We start from the raw sequence: 22219 nt of genomic DNA on the forward strand, positions 1-22219 counted from the left end.
CGGCGAAGGAATGGTGGTACAGATTGACGAGTCTCTTCGTTCGAAGAAAAAATAATACTGGGAGGATTTTGCCCAACAATGGGTTATTGGGGGGTTGTGTCGGGAGACAAAAGAACGTTTGATCACAAAAGTTCCAGATCATTCAGTTGATAGTAGTAATTATTTACCTTGTCCGAACAGCTTAAGATTTTATTTTTTATTGAAAATTTGCAGTATTTTCAATGTACTGCGTATATTTTTTTACTACTGTAATTATACTGTACTCTTTAATAGTAGATATAATAGTACGCTTGACAGCACTGGACTGACAGGTTATTTAATATTTTATTTTAAAGTTTTCCTTAGAGATGGCGCTGTTGCAGATCGTTTTGCACTGCACATGTGCGAGATCACAGTACTTCGTGCATCATTACAGTGGTTAGAATACATGAACCATACGGACACCTATACATAATCCCTAATGATGGCAGGGATGGTACAATAAGCAGAATATGCAATTTGTATATACGTAATCTGTGTATACGTAAAATATATGTCTTGCTTGGATAATTAATTATTTCAAGAAAAGTGTAAAGTCAAAGGAGTTAGTACCTACTCGGTTATTAGTTTTAAACAGTCACTTATTACAAACAAATACATCAACATTTTCATTTTCATTTCAAATTATAGTTTCAGTCACATTGGTTAGTAAAAAAAAAACACGTCGATATCACAATTCTGAATGTATGATATACTTAAATACTAATTAATATACAGTTTTTATTTGGTTCAGTTACATATTGAAATAGCTAGGCCAAAATGGTGTTATGGTTAATTAGGGGAAAATAATCTAATTATGCAGTTTATTGATTAAAATGATATCTTAAGCATCCCAAAAAAACAATCAGTAAGCCAGCTCGCACATCAAAACTCGTCTCGTCTGTAACATGTTGAATACGACGATGTGATATCATCGTTATTCACAAAACACATGTTGCCAAATGGAGCTCCGCAGATACACTAGTGCTGCTATCAATAACGCCTTCGACTCGCAGCCCAAAATGCGAATTCGTGATTCCTATAACGTCTCGCCGGTCGCCACATCCAAATCTATATACATTTCGAAAGGTTACGCGTTACTGTCGCTAAATAAATGTGCGCAGTCTTCATATACAACACTGGAGCGACATTCCTAAAAGGTTTGATTTATGGCTGTGCGGCAGACGAGGCGAGTTTAGATGTGAGAGCCGGCTAAGAGGTATTACGTGATGAAGATATACGACCATTTCTTTATAGGGTAATTAGTGAAAAATGTATGATAAATCAAATATAATGTTTGAGAATTTAATGGTTGTCTGTTATCATAATAGATTTTATAGTTTTCCCGCGTGTTCTTCCTCCTTTCTTCGGCGTTTTGAGTTCATTGCAAACGACATTCTTAAGAGAAACGTCGAAGAAAGAAGGACACACGGTGAAAAAACATATATCTATTAAGATGAATCCAATATTTTTTTTTTCAAATTGTTCTCTTGTAATGTTGCAAATTCACACTTACATCATTTTGGCTTAGGATACTCAATATTATAATAATAAAAATTTGTTCCATTATAAATTTTAAATAGGTACGGAAAAATTTACAATTCATACAAATAAAATTCCAAAGCATGTTCGAATTACTTTGTGGTATGTAAAACAGAATATTCCAAGGTTCTGAATATTTTTGTAATGTTACTCGACTCATTGACTTTTTATAGATATTCCAGCAGAATTAATTTCTTCAGACGTCTCTCCGTTCGATTCATACAAATATATTACAAAGTAGTTACTATAATCACTTACTGAATTCTGTACATATTTGCATACCGCTACTTGAAGCTGCCTTCTAAAGTTCTTTCTTGGGTTCCTCTCCCTCTTCAGAGCATTCATATAATTGCTCCAAGTCCCCGATAAGTTCAACAGCTGTGGAGCGCGGAAACCACCCTCTCACTCTGTCTTTACTGGATCTGCTCTTTTTAGTCATTTTTTCGCCAAACAGCCAATACCTAAAGAAAAACAAGTCAAATAAAACATGGATTTTTTTCGAATATACCCTGCAATTAGCTCAAGTAACATGTAATATATTATACCAACAGTCACCAACATGTGCATGGAAAATGCATGTGTAAACACGTATTATCGTGCAAGCTGCAAAGACTGCATGTATGGATCATAAAAGTTCAGAAGCTTCTGAATTTTCACGTGATAGTTGGAACTTACATGATGTATGCGATATATGCAGACCGATAATGGCAAACCTGCAGAAAAAATTACAATACCAATTTTCACAAACTAGCAAATAGCAGCATACAATAATAACTCGTTTCGTTTACGTATAAAGAATGAAATTGCACTGACACTACACAAGACACTGAGCACTATTGCGTGTAAAGAGTTATTATCGCGATAGTTTAATTTACACGCTACTGATGCCAGTAAATTCATGTACGTACGCAGGCACTATTAGTCCGTGTGAAATACATAAATAAAAAGTAAACAGATCAACACCCTCTACGTATAATGTCGGAACTGCAAAATGGTACTTTACAGTAGTACGAATTTAATAAATTTTAATGACACAATGTTAATTTTTAATGTTGGAATCATAATTTTTTAGTTGATTGATACATTGTTTGAATTGCTTTTTTTTCGATTATCTTTCGTCATTTTATGTATTTTTTCATTACAGTCGAACTTGGTTATTACGAGGACGATGGAACCGACTGAATTTGCTTGTTATAAGCGTTACTCGTTATATCAGAGAATAGGTATTTTTAAATGAGCGGTCACATAACACAAAAAGTCGCAATTCAAACAAAGATACACAATTACGATTTTCCCCGAAACAAGCATGGCATTCATAAACTACAAAAGATGTTGTTGATTGTAATGAACGCTGGTAGGTGCCTACTGACTTGACAAACCTTGGATTTTTTACTTGCAATTTCAACCATGTGTGGATATTTTTTCAATATTGTCAGCGAAAACACCAATTCGGTAGGTACTTACGACACTTATGTAGTGGCATAAACGTAATCCAATCCGGGCGGCATCCTGTCCGGTCAGATTTTATTGCTTAGGATCGAAATTTTTTTAAACAATCGACACATTAACAGTTTTAAGAAAATGTTTCGACGATATTTTAGCTCGGTAAACCCGATAAGTAGCTCGTTATAAAAATGAATAAATGTATGGAGAAGATCATAAACTAAAATGTCAACAAATGTTTCCTCGTTACATCCGAGATCTCGGTACCAACAATGCAGTCTATAACAAGTGTCCACTAGTTTTTGAGTTAAAATTGAACAAAACTTTATGCTACGGTGGTTACTATAGAACTATGTAACTCGGAAATAAAAGCATTCAGAAAAATATTATGACAGATTTTTTAAATTTTTACACAATGAATCCATGTTGAATAAAAATAGTACATACTTGCGCCATCTTGTAACGGCCACATAATCTCCTTTCTGGAGAGGGATGCGCGCTTCGTCAGTGCAAGGCGGCCTGAAGACAGTTCTAAGTCCAGCGGAGAGTGGACACCAGCCTCCCCGAACAGGTTTCTGCATCACGTAGACACGACAACGCTCTCGCTTCTCCGCTTTTTGCTGTAGTCGTTCAATCTACAATTAAAAAATAATTCTTCTAATAACACCATTGACATAGAAGGGAAACCGAAAGTCCATAGTTTTTTAATCAATTTTTTATAAGATCATACGGGCCTCCAAAGAGTGGAGGTTTGTATTAACAGATTTTTGTTTTTACGAGAAATGGATGTTAGCCACTTGCTCAACCTGTTAGGTCCACACTTATGCATATTTACAATCTTAATCGTGACATTTTACATCTCTTCTGTAAATTTTCAATTCTTATCTAATAAAGGCTGTGATGAATAACAGTGTTTCAATGTGAATTTAAACATCGCTTGACATTTCGAAACATTTAATTTTTGAGTGAATATTTTTTCTTACATGTAAACAAAATGACAATCTTGTGAAGAAATATAATTAAATTTGGTGAATGCGGTAAGACATGTCAGCCAAGTTACATTATTTTAACTGCAGGGGTCTGCAATTACTATGTTGCCGAATGCCGTGTTTTCTATTTCACCGACGCAGCTCAAAGATGGCGACTATCACTGAACACATCTGGATATCCACTGGTATCTATCCAAGAGGTAGAAAACAGTAGAAGGTTGATGATAATGACATCAATTGAATCAACACTAAAATACGAGGGTGGGTCAATAATTCCTTAGAAAAAAGCATTAAAACAGTTTTTATTTTTGTATTTTTTTTTTATTTCTCAACATAATCTCCTTGGAGCTCAATACACTTGGTTAGACGTTTCTCAATTTTTTTTAAACCGTCAGAAAAATAAGTTTTCAGAAGGTCCTCAAAATAAGCATTTGTCCGATCGATGACTTCTTCATTTGAAAAAAAAACGTTGTCCACTTAGCCATTTTTTTAAGTTTGGGAAAAGGAAAAAGTCACTGGGGGCTAAATCTGGCGAATACGGTGGGTGGTCGACCAATTCGAACTTCAATTCTTCAATTTTAGCCATTGATCGTAAACATGTGTGAACACGGGCATTGTCCTGATGAAAGAGGATTTTTTTCCACAGTTCATCTACAGTCACAAAGCAACGAAAAAATTCATCCGGATTGGGTTGCATGAGCGACAACAGGGCTTTAGAGGCCACCACCCTATTGCGTTTATTGTCGACTGTGAGCAAACGCGGCACCCATCTTGCAGAAATTTTTTTCATGCCCAATTTGTCATGTAAAATAGAAATGACGCTACCTTTTGAGATCCCTGTAACCTCAATTATCTCACTCAACTTTAATCTTCGGTCACTTAACACCATATCGTGGATTTTATTGATCATTTCTGGTGTAGTCACCTCTACAGGACGTCCTGAGCGTGGTTCATCCTTTGTTGATGTACGACCACGTTTAAATTCATTTAACCAGTTATAAATAGTTGCAAGTGAAGGAGCAGATGTGCCGTGAACTAAATCCAACTCATTTTTTATTTCCTTTGCTGTTAACCCTTTTATATTAAAATATTTAATAACAGCTCTAAACTCTATTTTCTCCATTTTTGTAAACAAGCAAATTTTTTTTTTAAATGTACGAGAAACACACAACAACCCGACCAATCTGATTGAAACTTCGCAGCATACTGAATCGGTAGTGCCGCTGCATGAAAACAAACCGCTTACAGTACTAGTCGCGCCACCTGTCGGCTTTTCTAAGGACTTATTGACCCACCCTCGTAGCTGACTTTTTCATGTTTCAATATACTATTTTGAATCTGAATCGACAGGAAAACTATTTATTTTCTTACCGTCAGAGTGTATTGATGACAGCCTTCTCTAACACTCCAGACGATTCCATTTCCGACAGGCTTGATGCCAAGTTTAAACACCTCCCTAAGATTGTCCCGCCATCCCAGTTCGTATGGAAATAAGAACTTTTCTTTGGACCCACTGTCTGCTAACCTATGATTGGCCTTTTCTTCAATCCAGTCTTCTATTGCAGTCAGGTTTCTCAGAATACTTTTAAACTGAAATTTACAAAATTAACACAACTACAGTACATACTTATCAAATCGGAACACGTTTGAAATAAATATTATTCATTGCTCCATGAATGTGCGTTTGATGTCTTTTAATATGATGTTAAACTACAGCCATCGCAGAGAGAAAGAGAGAGCATTACAAGCATTAACCCATTCCAGACATAATTATTTTTTTAGGATCACTTAAAAAGGCACACTGATTACTAAAATTGATATAACTCATGTATTATTCATTCAATTCAAATAAATCTTTTAAATATTTATAGGTTTTGAATTTTTCTATTAAGTACTTACATTTTAAGTAAACTTTGTGTATAAGTGGAATGAAAAAAACATGTCAAATATAGTTTTTTGGGTTTTTTTAGCCTTTTTTTATACAAAATGACATAGATAAAAAGTCCATGATAGAAGGAAATAATAAAAGGAAGATACTAAAACTGGAGCCAAATATAATACTCTTCAAGATATTTAGAAGATGGAGGGCCATTTTATGTTTTTTACTGTCTCAAACACCTCATACCTAGCGAACTGATAATGATGAAAAATAGATTTTATAAATCAAATATTTCTAAAAACATATATTGGACTGTATATAACTAACATCATAAAATGATAGCTACATATATTAAGTAATTTCAACTTAAAAAAAAAAATCAAAATATGATTAATTTTTTTAAATTTTTATCATGTCCTGCATCCTGTAACACCGGCGCCAATTTGGCGCCGATAGGGCGCAATGGGTTAAGCACTAACTACATGGTTAAATTATACGAAACGACTTTCCGACTCACTGATTTTCATGAGTGATCGTCAACCCTCAACCATATACATAGAGCTATAGACCCGCAACAATTCAAGAACCAATCGTATCACCTCAAAGTTTGTGATTATTTTATAATATACATTGCTTTGCAATCGGTAACTTATTACAAGTCCAATCGCTATCTGCGAATCTATTCTATACACAAGGCTGCTATTGGCGGCTATCAAGGGTAATTTATCATATTTATGTATTGAGGTATTATAATTGTTACAATAAGTTAGCCATCTAAACTGCATCTCACTCTAAAAGTTAAAACAGCCAAGAAGGGTACTGTTAAAACATAGCACTTTTTGAGTTGAGGCGGTTAACTTATTGTAACAATTAACCACGTCAATACATAAAAATGATACAAATACCCTCAATAGACGCCTTGCGTATAGAATAGATGCGATGAGCAGTTTGTTGTAAAATTGACAGTTGTAACAAACTGGAACATTAACTCAATTTTAATAGGGAAATGACCCAAAATCTTTGGCTGAAATAATGAATAATATCTGCAGCAAATATTGACACTGACACCACAAAAGAGAGTGGAGGGAGTGGAGGGCATGACACAATGCCTTCTTTTAGGTAATCTTCATTCAATTGTGACAATTCGCTCATGAACAAGTACAGATTCAGCAAGACATTCTCCATCGGGCCAGACAGTCAGTCGGAGTTAACAAATTTGCTTGTGTACTTAGAGAGCATTATCATTAATTTATCAAAAATCTTCACATACAACATCTGATTACTATGCAATTGTACATAATGGTAAGAATGAATGTGTACCTGAAAGTAAAACAACATTCCAACGGCTAAAACGACTCCGATGGCAAGCCCAAGCGCCAGTGCCGTCATAACAAGCGTGACGAGAGTGAACTGGATAATCGGCTCTGACCCTGTTCCATAGTAGAGGTACCAGCTACGATTGATGCCCCTATACATTGACGCTGCCAAAATCTGAAAATAGTAATGCATTCAAATGTCATAATAGAAATAGTATTCAAAACTCTTTTATTAGTCAAATTTCTTTGAACAAAAGACATACGAGTACGTTAGTATAAAGTAGTCGACAGATAAGAAAAGTTTTTACATCTTTGTCAGCACCGTAACAATGTTACATTTTATACTTATAGATCTGTTTGTTTCATTATTTTAAATACAACTTCAGAAATTACTCATGAGAGTGACAAGATTGTCACAATGGCCGTTTTGGCATTGAAACGAAATCAACCATGCGGTAACGTATAGTATGGGATTTTGTGTCACAAATAAACAATCTTATAGCGGTTGTATACGTGCAAGGATTTACTGGCAACAATAGCGTGCAAATTTTTTCAAATCAATTCAATTTATTTATTTTACATATTGTGGACATTACAAATTATAAGTTTAAGATGTTCACATGACATTCAGAAACAAAGAAATATTATTAAAACTATCGCGACAATAACTGTTTACATGAAAGTGCTGACTGTCTCGCCAATCTCATTCTTCAGGCATTAGCGGACACGTATTATGATGGTGTGATGCTATCTGACAGATTCAGACAGGTAGTAATGAAAATCGTAAAATGTCAAAATACTCTGCCGCTGAACTTTTTTCGTTCGTCCATGCATGCAGTTTTACGGTGGCGAAGGGTGGAGGTAGACTGCAACATAAATAGTGCACACTAAACTTGGTTAGTCAAACGTATTTGTTTTCATTGAACTAAGAATACAATGTGTAGACAGTGTTTGTTAGTTTTTAAAATTCAATTAAACCCTGCCTAATCGTAATCCAAGCCATAGTAGATAATAGTCAAAAAATATTCATTTATAGACGGAAGAATCTTTTTCATCGATTATGGTTTGGTTTAGGCAGGGCTTAATGAATTTCAAAAAACTAACCAACACCATCTGTAATATGTATTCTTGATTCAACGAAAACAAATAAGTATGACTGACAAAGTTTAGCGTAAACTATTTATGTTGAATCTTAACAACCTACGAGGGTGGGTCAATAAGTCCTTAGAAAAACCGACAGGTGGCGCGACTAGTACTGTAAGCGGTTTGTTTTCATGCAGCGGCACTACCGATTCAGTATGCTGCGAAGTTTCAATCAGATTGGTCGGGTTGTTGTTTTTTATTTTCGTACATTTAAAAAAAAAATTTGCTTGTTTACAAAAATGGAGAAAATTGAGTTTAGAGCTGTTATTAAACATTATAATATAAAAGGGTTAACAGCAAAGGAAATAAAAAATGAGTTGGATTTAGTTTACGGCATATCTGCTCCTTCACTTGCAACTATTTATAACTGGTTAAATGAATTTAAACGTGGTCGTACATCAACAAAGGATGAACCACGCTCAGGACGTCCTGTAGAGGTGACTACACCAGAAATGATCAATAAAATCCACGATATGGTGTTAAGTGACCGAAGATTAAAGTTGAGTGAGATAATAGAGGTTACAGGGATCTCAAAAGGTAGCGTCATTTCTATTTTACATGACAAATTGGGCATGAAAAAAGTTTCTGCAAGATGGGTGCCGCGTTTGCTCACAGTCGACAATAAACGCAATAGGGTGGTGGCCTCTAAAGCCCTGTTGTCGCTCATGCAACGCAATCCGGATGAATTTTTTCGTCGCTTTGTGACTGTAGATGAAACATGGATACACCACTATACTCCCGAGACGAAAGAACAGTCAAAGCAGTGGAATGCGAAAGGCGAACCATGTCCAAAGAAGGCGAAAACCGTAAAATCAGCTGGTAAGGTTATGGCTACTGTATTTTGGGATGCACGTGGAATTATTTTCGTTGACTATTTGGAAAAAGGAAAAACAATAACAGGGGATTATTATGCATTTTTATTGGACCAGCTAAAAAACGAAATTGAAGAAAAACGGCCTCATTTAAACAGGAAAAAAATCCTCTTTCATCAGGACAATGCCCGTGTTCACACATGTTTACGATCAATGGCTAAAATTGAAGAATTGAAGTTCGAATTGGTCGACCACCCACCGTATTCGCCAGATTTAGCCCCCAGTGACTTTTTCCTTTTCCCAAACTTAAAAAAATGGCTAAGTGGACAACGTTTTTTTTCAAATGAAGAAGTCATCGATCGGACAAATGCTTATTTTGAGGACCTTCTGAAAACTTATTTTTCTGACGGTTTAAAAAAAATTGAGAAACGTCTAACCAAGTGTATTGAGCTCCAAGGAGATTATGTTGAGAAATAAAAAAAAAATACAAAAATAAAAACTGTTTTAATACTTTTTTCTAAGGAATTATTGACCCACCCTCGTACCTCTACCTCTCGCCACTGCTGCAGTCTTGCAACTTGCACTATAATACGTGTTTACACTTGCATTTTCTTGTTATGGCCGCGATAATCCATGCACGTGTCAAACAGGCTATTAACCGTAATTTGTTTTGTAGCTATCAATATTAAAAATCATCAATAATCAAAAACGAATACTTTAACCATATTTATAATATGTAATGTAAATCAAGACATAATTGTACCTATACAAATGAAGCAATCATAACAATTATTTGATGGTAATTGATGCATCATCTAACTTTTAGCCAGACTGATTGAATTCTACATAACCAATCATGTAAATTATTATTGTTGAGCTTGTGAAGATATTATATTACACTTAAAGATAATATGATATATACTTTCGTAAGAGAAAAGAGAATATTACATACTTAAATCTTGTGAATTATTATACTTGGCTCCAAATTTTTAATTCTGGTTTTAACACGGAGTAGTTTTGCACATGCTTTAAGTGGAAAGCGTGTTACGCTCCATATCAACTGTCTATACTTGTACATTAAATAGTTTTAATTTTTCACAGGGAAGTGTTATAATGCTGATTTTGTAGTATTTTGAAAAAACTATAATACACAGAACATTTTTCATTTTGAATCCTTGAAAATTATATTTTTGGCATATTTGGCATAAAATTATAGTATAATAATATGCTATTATACATTTTTCGTCGATAGGCAACACTGATGTAATGTTGAATATGTCCATAAGTGATGGATCTACATGCACCACCACTTTCATCACGAAGAGGCGAACAAAAAAATGCGCGAATGTAGACAGGGCTAATGAAATTTACTAATATTATGATGTTTGCTATAAGTTTACATATTGAGTGATGTCACCAGTAGAAAATTTTGTACCAAGAAAAACCGATATCCAAATTTTAATCTGAATAGATTCTGAGATGAAACGGTCAAATTAATCAGATCTGATTGGTAAAAATATGCACTAACATTAATGAAATGTACTTGTTCAGCTATATAAACAATAGTTTCTAGTGATGATGATTACACAGGGGTCCGTCATAGTCAAATGTGTAAGGAAATAGCTTCTCATACAGGGATTCCGGATTAAATATCCGGTGAGGTCACAAAATAATGTTTGTGATTTTTCAATTCTTGTTTTGCCACCAAACTACCTAATTAGTGACCTGATGAAAAAAAAAATGTTCTATAAGCATAATATATACACCAAATATACTTACAAAAGTGGCCTGAGTGCATCCTAATACGGCAAAAAAAAGGGAGAGTAAAATCAACGAGATTGGCCCAGCCAACACAACCGTTAATCCATGGACAGTGATGATCCATTTTCTTAACACAACGCCCACCTGAAAAATCATTTTTTTATTTTTACTTATCTACTTTTCAATCATCAATACCAGTTAGAAAATTACAGTAAACCCTGTTAATTCGAAATCAACAAGACGAAAATCGATATAAGAAATATAAAATGTTTTTTGACCCAATTTTGTAAAATTGTTCATAATCACTATTAAAACCTGATCTGTGTCGGAAGACAAGTGAGAGGCCGCGTATTTTTTAGCAAAAATAAACCTTATTCTTTTTGATATACAGTCGAACTCGGTTATTACGATCTCGGACATACTGAGATCTCGGATGTAATGAGGAAACATTCGTTGACATTTGGTTTATGATTTTCTCTATACATTTATTCACTGTTATAATGAGCAACTTATCAGATATACCTAGCTAAAATACTGTTTAAAAATATTTTGACCCTAAGCAATAAAATCAGATCGGACAGGATGCCGCCGGGGGACGGATTAAGTTTATGACACTACATACTGTATTATGGTTTTTTGTTCAGAATAGTCAAATTGAATTTCGATTGAAAAGTGAAAAATATCATACATTTTCGACAGTGATGTGCTCGTGGGGCTTTATATCCTAGGCAAACTGCACAAAACTGCAGATTTTCATAATCTTCTTCTTTCTCCTGAAAACATTGAAATACAACACACATTTAAGAAATTATACCATTTTCAGTTAGTATCATTATAGAAATTTTCAGAGATTTTCAGAGAAACCCAAAGCTCGTTATTTTTGAGCCATCCCTTCAAAATTTAATTTTTGAATCAAGCAGCATCATAAAATATGAAAACCTGCTTGAAAACGCAAAATAGCTTCAAAAATATATAGCTTCGAACCAAGGCCTGAACAAAAACGATGCATGAGTGCGAGTGAGAAAGTATTCGGCACCCTTATAATCTCTGCGACACGCGCTAGAGTAAGATAAAAGGTCTACATATTTTTAAGTTGGTTTCCAAAAATATCGCCGGCAAATTGTGCTGAATCGCTTCACGTAGCGTGTTGTTCATGTTGCTAAATTTGCTATTTTTTGTGTTAAACATAAAGTCAGTAGTAAATATTTTTAGTTAATTAAGTAGGAAAGGTGGTTCTGCATGTTGTATTAAAATATGGCAGCCGTACTGATAAGCAAGAAGATGGTATTACGTTTCATAGGTAAGTTGATACATGTTCGTGACAATTTATTTGTATATTATTATTTATTTTAATATCATTGACCTAGTGTTTCTTTAAAATAACTTAAATTATGGATATATTTACCTAGTTGGTTGCATTTTGACCGCTTAAAAATACTATATAACGTAAAAAAACAGTAAATTATATTTTAATTCTGAGCGTCTAGTGCGAGCACTTTGGGCGAGCACTAGCGAAATGGTCTCGAACATTTATAGGCGAATGCGTTCGCTCGCCCACAAACCAAACGCACGGCACGTAGCTTCATTTAGCAATGCAACGGGTGGCGTCTATATGTATCAATAGTCTATGCTTCGAACGGTGTCCGATAAGGCAACGGTATTTAGCTCAAATTTATGGTCGAGTAAGAGTTTGGATAATATTTTATGGACTCCCGATGTATTATACAAACCTAATATCCATTAATAAAATATGTATGTATATAATCACAATAATCATCTGTTCATTCTAACCTATCCTAAATGCCAATTTTTCGAAATACATTTTTTTACATCAATCGATTCTCCGTGAAACTCCCAACATTTCTGTATAAACCTAAATGCATAAGATCACATAATATTGAATTTAAGAAACAATCATTTTCACGCCACTTCTTATTGTCCGGCAACTTCATCTTGGCTACGTGGCAAATCTGTGAACTACGTACAGCTAATCGAACTTCCGGTTTCAAATTAGGAACGCCCCCAAATTTTTCATTACATTTTTGACACTTCGTATTGGACGCATCTATCAATTTACGTAATTTGAAGCTTTTTATATTCAAAAGATGTCTAAAACAATACGAAATGATGTTCGAATTATTATCAGTAAACTTTTGATTTATTGCGAAGAAGAAACAGAGTCGTATTTAAAAGGCGAGCCTATACAATACTTTCAACAAGCCCATTTGACGGGTTTCTGTCATGTCAGGTATGTCAAAATTCAGTGTTGTAATACTAGAAATATTTCCCCAAATACTGGAAATTATGTTTGTATATTATAAAGTTATGTGTATCGTAATCTATTTTATTAATATTTTTAGACGTATAATAATTAAGTATAAATGATCATTAGTTAGATAATGAATTGTCCTATTTTTTCCTAATTTTTAAACCGATAAGTAGGTACATATTGTTTTAAAATTTATGTAAGGTGGATATAATTTAATTTATAGAAAATTATTTTCACAGTATGTGTTTCTACAACAATTTTACTAAAAATACGATATAAAGAAATCATTTGTAAATTATAAAACATGTGATTGGGTCATCAATATAATATTGAATATGTTATATCTTTCTACTTCTAGTTTTTTAGTCATAATTTGTGTTCTAGTTATTTAATTAATAAATACCTGCAGCAATATTATCAGTTAATGTGGGTTCAATGATACATTTCCTTCCAAATTCAATAATTACGCTGTATTAATTAACCTAATATAATAGTAATAATTAAGAGGTGAAATTATTTGAAAAAAAAATTCTATTGATATTTATTGAACAATAATTAGACTTATAAATTAATGTACTTATAAACTTACTGAGAATAGAATTGATATAAACTTAAAACCTAATTTCGCGGGATATGTTTTCTCAAAAAATGACAACACTGTGAAATATTCTATACGCGATAAGAGCGACTTCCTGTTGTTGCCTAAATAATGTTGTCGTACAGTAAGTATCCCAATATTACACACCCGAATGGTCTCTATTTGGGGATGTCTCCTCTGTGGATCTAAAGAGGCCCGAACCATTATCAAGCTGACGCATAGTGAGGATTGATTGCGAGAATAAATAAATAATGATGGATATATAAGCGGCAACATTGCCAGACAAATGACAGACAATGTCAAACACGAGCCAGCATACTGAGTGAGAAGAGGAAGCATCTTCTCGCTCTCGACTTGGCGGGAGATGGCACTAATCGGCATTATTTGCCATTGTATTGAATTTTTCATAAATTTAAAATTGGAAAAAATTCCCCAAAATTAATTGTAATTATTAACACAAAAAATGTTTTTTTATTGTTTCAATATTACGATCGAATTAAGTATACGTTCGTAATTTCTAAATTTCGTTTTCCAGCACATTTTATGGTTTGGCGTTTAGGGTAGTTTAGAATTGAATAGATGAAATACTTGAATGAGAATTTAAATACAAAATAACACTTCCAATGATAATATTTTAAAGACCAAAAAACAATAAACAAGAGAGCCTTACAACAAAGTTGACATTCGATCTGTCAAAATTAAAATGGACGACCGCCAGCACAAACTAGCGTCGATGCGTGTGAAACTCAAAACCCTCCGCGACTTTCAGTTGCGTTTGTATAAATCGAAACAGAAATATAATTTCTCATACAAAATGGAAGGAGGCAGCTTGATGGCTTTGATACTGCTTCATACAAAAATTGCCCTCCAGAGTGGGGTGAGCTTATGTGAGATAAAAACATTATCATATAATTTTGTCTGCAATAATAAGAATGGTGAAGGTTAAAGTTGTGTCGAACTTATGTTGAGTTCATAGAAAGATTGTCAATTGATCGTGATTGATAGAAATTTACTGTAATGATAAAATGCCTTTACCGGTTTCCATTCCAGCGGAACGAATCCTGGCCCCATAGAGAGGGCAGACAGGAAAAAATATATTGTACATCCGGCTAATGTCAAAAAGACTGACACATTAATGGATGATCCGACAGTAGTCCACGGCGGCCACCACATGCTCAGGCAATGTAAAGTCATCCATGTCACAATCTTTATAATGCCTGAAATGAAAAAATACAAAAAATTTAAGGTACAGCACAAATACAGACTCCTCCAAGCCAACCCGCAGCACACTAACATGCTAATTTATTTGGAATTTATGATTTTTATTTTTCATCGTGGGGGCCTCATAATCAGTCAGTGCATCAGGCCTCCACCACCTTAAATGCGCCACTATATATCCCTTTTACTTAGACACACAGATATGATTAAACCGATAAAATTCTTATTCCAAATTACAATCCTGTAACGTTTTCACATAGCTTGTCACGCACGTTCTTTTGGATTAACAATTTCGATATTGAGCGCATCACAGTGTCCTACGTTTCGATGTGAAGCATAAGTATTTTTTTATGCCTGGGAATGTCTCGGCGCATATTTTCTATAAACAAGACTGCTATAGGCCGCTATCGAGGGTAGTTTTTAATTTTTGTATCAAAGTATTAGCACTTATTGTAACAAGTTAGCCCAAACAGTCAAAACTTTCTATATCGCTCTAAAATTTACACAGCCAAGAGAGGTGATGTTAAAACATAGCACTTATTGTAACAATTACAACTAAGTTATTGTAATTGTTACAATACGTGCTAATACTTCGATAAAAAAAATGAAACACTACCCTCGATAGCTGCCGATACCAGTCTTGTGTATAGAATAGACGCGTAGGAGCAGATACCGAAGATTGAGGTCACCACGCACTCAAATGTGTATAGCTAGCTAGCGTATTTCACCATGGCACAAAAACAGTCAATGGTTCTGCTTCATAAATTAATGTGTTAAGCACACTACAGACGCTTGAACAAATCAGGTGTCCTACAGAATTAGCACGTGATTTTGTTGGTTAATTTTTGCTTCCTGACAGAATGCATGAAACATGCATCATATTTTATCGAAACATTGAAAATTTGGGATTACCTTAGTAAGGGTGTTAACTATTAATTTAATAAAAATAAACACGTGGGCAAAAAAATAGCTAGCGTAATAAAAAAAACTTATGCATTGCGTAGTATCTGCATGTTATCAAACATACAAACTGGGCTGGAGAAACTACAAGCCAGGCGGGCTAGACAGCCAAGACTACAACTAAACAATAACTGGACTGCGCCAGAGGAGATTTGAAGATTCACTGAAAATAGAGAAAGTTTCCTGAATAGGGCAAGACCTGCTAAGTGTTGTAGAGCTAAGAACAATGATGAAATGTACAGCCTAGAAATTCCTTTACATTAAAATCGACTGACAAAATATAACCCTCTGATATTATAACAATATACAGTATAACCTCGTTTTTATGTGCCCGGAATTCACATTTTCCCGGCAATTGCGTGTAATTTTTTCAGTGCCGATGTATTTCCGTACATTTAATACCCGCATTTACGTTTTTCATTCCCGCGATTTACGTCGGAAATATTCAAAATATGTGAGTTACGCGCGCTTCTGAAGAACTGTCTGATGAAGAAGAGGTTGATATTCCAACAAAAGAAGAAGCATTGAGGCTCACCGAGGGTTTAAAAACTTACTTTACAAACTTTGCTGATATCCAAGATGACACTTTTAAATGTTTATATAGTCATGAAAGAGAATTACATAACAAAAAAACAAAAGTGCAACAAACTAATATAGGTACATGATTTTTTCAATAAAAATTTTAATTGAATGTTGTTTTTTAATAAAGCGTTATTTTTTTAGAAACATAAAATTTTAATGTTTTTTTTTTCAATACCCCCCTTTTACATTTTCCCTCCAATTAGGTTTTTTTTTTCCAGTCCCTTAAAAAACGTAAAATAGGGGTTATACTGTACGACGAAATGCACGAAGATTTTGTAGTGATACAATAGTCCGTTCATCAAAAAAAAATACTTGAAACAAAATCTAACCTAAGTAGGTACTAAGACTTCTTGGAAACCATTACATTTTGGATCTTAAAAACAAACTAAAAACCAATACAACAACGACTTCAATTGCCCTCCAAGATCTTGCAATTTGACACTGTTTGATTTCTTTTTGTTAGGTTACACAAAAGGAAAGGTCTATGTCAACAATCCGCAAACTCTTGACACGCTTAAAGACCCTGTAACGTTATGGCTGCGAAGAGCACAAAATGTGTGAGTCATCGAAAATTGACATAAGCGGATCATGAGCTGCAAGATGACCCGGGGAAATCATTTGAATGATATTTTGTTCTATGTAAAGACAGAATTATCGTTTGAAATAATGAATTTATTCCCAAAAGTTGACGAATAAAAACAAATATGCACCAGAACTTAGATAACACTTTATTATGACCTTGTATATTATTGGACAGAAGAACTTACATCATAGTGATAATCACATTCACAAACTGGTGAATGTTATGAAATCTATTTTTATCTTAAATTACTTTACTATTAAGTACTTGCCTATTACATAATATAATATGCAGTCAAACTTGGTTATTATGAGGAAGATGGGACCGACTGAATTTGCTCATTATAAGCTTTACTCGTTATAAAGGGTGTTTTTTTAGAGGTATAGAACTTTGAAATGGAATAAAACAAAGATGACTTTTTATATTGACATGAAATTTACTTTATTCGAAAGATGCTCTTCTGGCATTATAATTTAAATATGACTTCTGGCATATGACCGCCACGGCTGGCTCGGACGTAGTCTAATCTGGAGGTCCAATTTTCGATGACTTTTTCCAACATTTGTAGCCGTATATCGGCAATAACGCGGCGAATGTTGTCCTCCAAGTGGTCAATCGTTTCGGGCTTATCGGCGTAGACTAGCGACTTCACATATCCCCACAGAAAATAGTCAAGCGGCGTTAAATCGCACGATCTTGGAGGCCAATTCACGGGTCCGAAACGTGAAACTATGCGGTTACCAAACGTTTCCTTCAATAAATCAATTGTGGCACGAGCTGTGTGACATGTTGCGCCGTCTTGTTGAAACCACAGCTCCTGCACATCATAGTTGTTCAATTGATGAATGAAAAAGTCAGTAATCATGGCTCTATAGCGGTCACCATTGACTAACGTTCTGGCCAGCATCATTTTTAAAGAAGTACGGACCAATTATTCCACCAGCCCATAAAGCACACCAAACAGTCAATTTTTCTGGATGTAACGGTGTCTCAACATACACTTGAGGAATATCATCACTCCAAATACGGCAGTTTTGTTTATTGACGTATCCATTCAACCAAAAGTGAGCTTCATCGCTAAACAAAATTCGCTTATGAAAATCGGGATCTTCTTTTATCAATCTTGTTTTAAAATAAATTTTCACAATTTGGAAGCGTTGTTCAGGCGTCAGTCTATTCATGTTGAAATGCCAAACCAAACTAAACATAAATCCGCCAATTAAAAAAGTGCTGCCAGCTTAAAGTTCTATACCTCTAAAAAAACACACTATCAGAGAATAGGCATTTTTAGGCGGTCACATAACCCAAAAAATCGCAACTCAAACAAATAATTACAAGATAAAAAGAACTTTTTATATACGTTTTTAAATTTTCTGTTGAATCATATAAATTTGACTCGAGTATGTCATATTAATTTCCATAGTAACGCATGTATAGGTATATTAATAATTTAGTTGCTAGGAGCCCAGACCTAGCAACCAATAATGGTATCGAAATAACTTTTCATACAAAACAGAATTAACTGAAAATGAATTCAATTATACTTAAGGTGACGCATCAGTGAAACGCCAAATAATTTCCAAATGTAGGCGCGACGAAATTTTGGACTCGCTGCCATTCAGTGAGAGAATGTCGAATCAGAAGCACGTCACTTTGCTGCGTGATGGCGACGGGTCAATTAATTCTAAAATCGTGTAAAGATGACTAAAAACGTTACCCATTTACTTTAAAAAGAAAACATGTCAATGAATATATTATTATTGTTACTAATAGAACAATAAACAGAACATAAAATGGACGTATGTTGGATTTATATGACAAATAATATTTCGTTTGACAGGCGTCATTTGCACCCGCAACCCGCAGTCCGCGCATCGCCTAACAACGATCTTTTTAGACCGTGCCTCAACTAATGCATGGCCTTAAAGATGCATTGGCAGTGTCCTGATATATTCTAAAAGTTTCAAATGTCTAGCTAGTCGAGAAGTTAGTTAAAAATCGATTGCAAGATTTGTACTGGACAAATAAGAATATGAGCTAAGAAAAACGTTATAAAATAGAAGTAGAACATAAAAAATCTGAAAACCATCGTAAAAATCCACGAAACAAGCATGGCATTCATAATCTACAAAAGAAGTTTATTGTATGAATGCTGGTATGTACCTAGAGTCTGTCTTCTATAAGCTGAAGTGCCAGTTTCCTCCCGCTTCAGCATCCATCTCGTTCCCTCCCATTGAAAACTTGCATTAGTTGAACACGATGGCAGAATGCTTTCCGTGTGACGTGTACGCCAGTTTATAGAATACAGACTCTACTAACTTCAGCTTGGATTTTATACATGAAATTTCAACCATATGCGTGTAATACTTTTTCAATATTGTCGGCGAAAACACCAATTAGGTAGGTACTTAAGACACTTAACTAGTGTCATAAACGTAATCCGATTCTGGCGGCATCCTGTCGTCGGATTTTATTGCTTAGGGTCGAAATGTTTTTAAACTATTGACACATTAACAGTTTTAAGAAATTTTTTGACCATATTTTAACTTGGTATAACCAATAAGTAGCTCGTTATAAAAGTGAAAAAAAATCATAAACCGATGTTTCCTCGTTACATCCAAGATCTCGCTATATCCGTGATCGTAATATAACCGAATGCGACTGTATAGGTATAAAAAACTTTTTATAATCTAAACATATACTTGCGCATCTATTCTATACACAAGACTGCTATCGAGGGTAGTTTTGTATTGAAGTATTAGCACTTATTGTAACAATGACAATAAGTAAATTATTGTAATAGTTACAAAAGTGCTCTGTTTTAACAGCAGCTCTTTTGGGTGTGCTAAATGTTGGAGCGAGATAGACACTTTTGACTGTTTAGACGGCTAACTTATTGTAACAATTATAATACTTCAATACAAACATATGAAAAACTACCCCCGATAGCTGCCAATAGCACTCTTATGTATAGAATAGATGCGCTGATGGAAAACCCATCCTGCCGCCACATCTGTTTCAGTTTTTGCGTTTACACATCAGTTTAACTGACAGCAAACGGAGACTGAACAGACAAATAAACTGATTGTTTAAAAGTATCTTTACAGGTGATAATAAATCTCACTACATTGGAAAGAAAGAAGAAATTTTGGTAATATAATAGTACCTACTTAATATCGCCATTTTGGTTAAGGTATTTTGCGACGAAAAACTACTTAAAGTAGTTCGTGTTAGATTTTTCCATCTCAAAAGACCTCGATCACAAAAATGATATGGAGTACTATAAAATTACCGAAGTTTTTATTATCCATGACAATAAACCTAAAAGCTACGAAAGTTAATGTTTTGGGCTGGAGACATCAAGCTGCATTTAGAAAATAATGAAAGAATGGCCGTTAAGGTCAATGGCGTCCCCTATCAGCAAAATGATAACTGACCATACACAAGCTTGTCAAACATTGGCTTTATTTAATTTAAATAAACAAATTATAAAAACTCATGCGGGCATCTCCGGCATAATTACCAAAGCATGATACTGATTTACGAAGATTGCACTGGGTGCCAGTGATTAGCGTGGATTTTGTAAATTCCTGTTCGATACAGTTGATACATAACGCTACCCTCCTGTAAAACATTATAACATGGCCTTGTATATTATTGGACAGAACTTCGATTCTCGCGATAATCACATACACAAAGTGCACGAGACATAATTAGGTTATATTCTATTCTGGACAGTGCACAATGTTACATTCTTATGAGCAATCAGTTAATTAAAAAAAAAAAAAAGGCACTTCGAGAATTCGAAACAATAATAAATAGACACTTCACTGTTACCTGTTAAAATATTTTAAAGACAGCTCGTGATTCTTGTAATCAAGTTGTTAAGCATACCTACACATTCAAGAAGTATACAAATGTAGACATCAATAAAAAAACAATTATTCAACCTAGATATATATGAGAAAGACAATAATAATCCCAACGGAAAAGGTTACGCCGACAAACGACATACCTAGAACTAGTTTTTAGAAGTAATAGTAGAATAATAATTGTGCACGGTCATTACCCAAGGCGATTAATGGTCCCCAATGGCAAATCCTTACAAATGCGCGGATACACATTGTGTTACCATTAAACTATTCATTTAAACCAAACTAACAAAGCAGCGTAGCCCACCCATCCAACAAACGACAATCAACATTAATAACTATGAAGTTGGTAGTTGAAAGTTTGTTTTGTAACTTCCGTCCAGCGCTACCATCTTTCCAAACTCCGACCCATAGATAATATACGTAACTCTGGCCATAAATATCTAAGAAAAAGGTCCATAAATTGATAAAAAAAGAATATTTTTATTAAAAAGCGTAAATTTGACTAATGAAAACGTAAAAATACGAATAAAAATACATTATTCAATAGGTATTACGAAAGAGATTGGACTAGTCTTCAAACTCTTTCGATAGGTATTACTTATTAATCATTTTTTGGACTTTATTAAAGATCACAAGATAATAATATTATATTATGTGTTATATAAAATAATATTTATTTTGTCGAACAATAAGAAAGGAAGAAACAATCGATTATTATAAAACAAAAGAAGGTAAAATTTGAAAAAGAACAAAATGAGCTCATCTTTTCGAGCAGAGCTACCAACTCTAGAACCATAGATAATATAATATGTAAATATTATTTTAGATGACGTCGTAGACAATATAAAAATTATGTAGGTAGGTATACACAATAATAAAATATCAAACAATGAAAACATTATGTTTTCCCACAAAATAATATAATATAATTATTATTATAAATTATAGAAACATAATAATTGAGATAGGTATTTACAGTAGGTGTGTTCTGAAAAAATATAAGTGAGTAAAAGTATTTTTTTTCTTCACACAACTTTTAAAAGGTAGATAACAGAAACGTAAATAAACGTCTTCTAGGTAGGTACTATACATAATAATATATTGTTTTTTCTTTTAATAGCAAATCCAAAAATAAAACGAAACGGTTATTTTTATCATTAAGAGTGAAATGCAAGACCGACTATAATTTATTATACCTACAGGTCCGTAGCACTAAATTGCGAATTAGGTACCT

The 22219-nt window shown here is 34.1% G+C and overlaps 1 pseudogene across 1 annotated transcript; it reads right to left on the reverse strand.

Annotated features, from left to right (window-relative positions):
- Window positions 1-807: 807 nt before the first annotated feature.
- Window positions 808-21324, reverse strand: LOC147069880 (palmitoyltransferase ZDHHC6-like; annotated as a pseudogene). The gene is made up of 8 exons (XR_015071127.1): window positions 21180-21324; window positions 14806-14987; window positions 11592-11676; window positions 10922-11047; window positions 7192-7362; window positions 5364-5582; window positions 3451-3638; window positions 808-2021 (listed from the first exon to the last, which is right to left on the reverse strand). The product of XR_015071127.1 is annotated as a palmitoyltransferase ZDHHC6-like (transcript).
- Between the last annotated feature and the right edge of the window lie 895 nt (window positions 21325-22219).

This window comes from Rhyacophila brunnea, unplaced genomic scaffold (genome assembly GCF_057557595.1).
Source record: "Rhyacophila brunnea isolate RB1 unplaced genomic scaffold, BYU_Rbru_1.0 scaffold_224, whole genome shotgun sequence".
NCBI classification, from domain to species: Eukaryota; Metazoa; Arthropoda; class Insecta; order Trichoptera; family Rhyacophilidae; genus Rhyacophila; species Rhyacophila brunnea.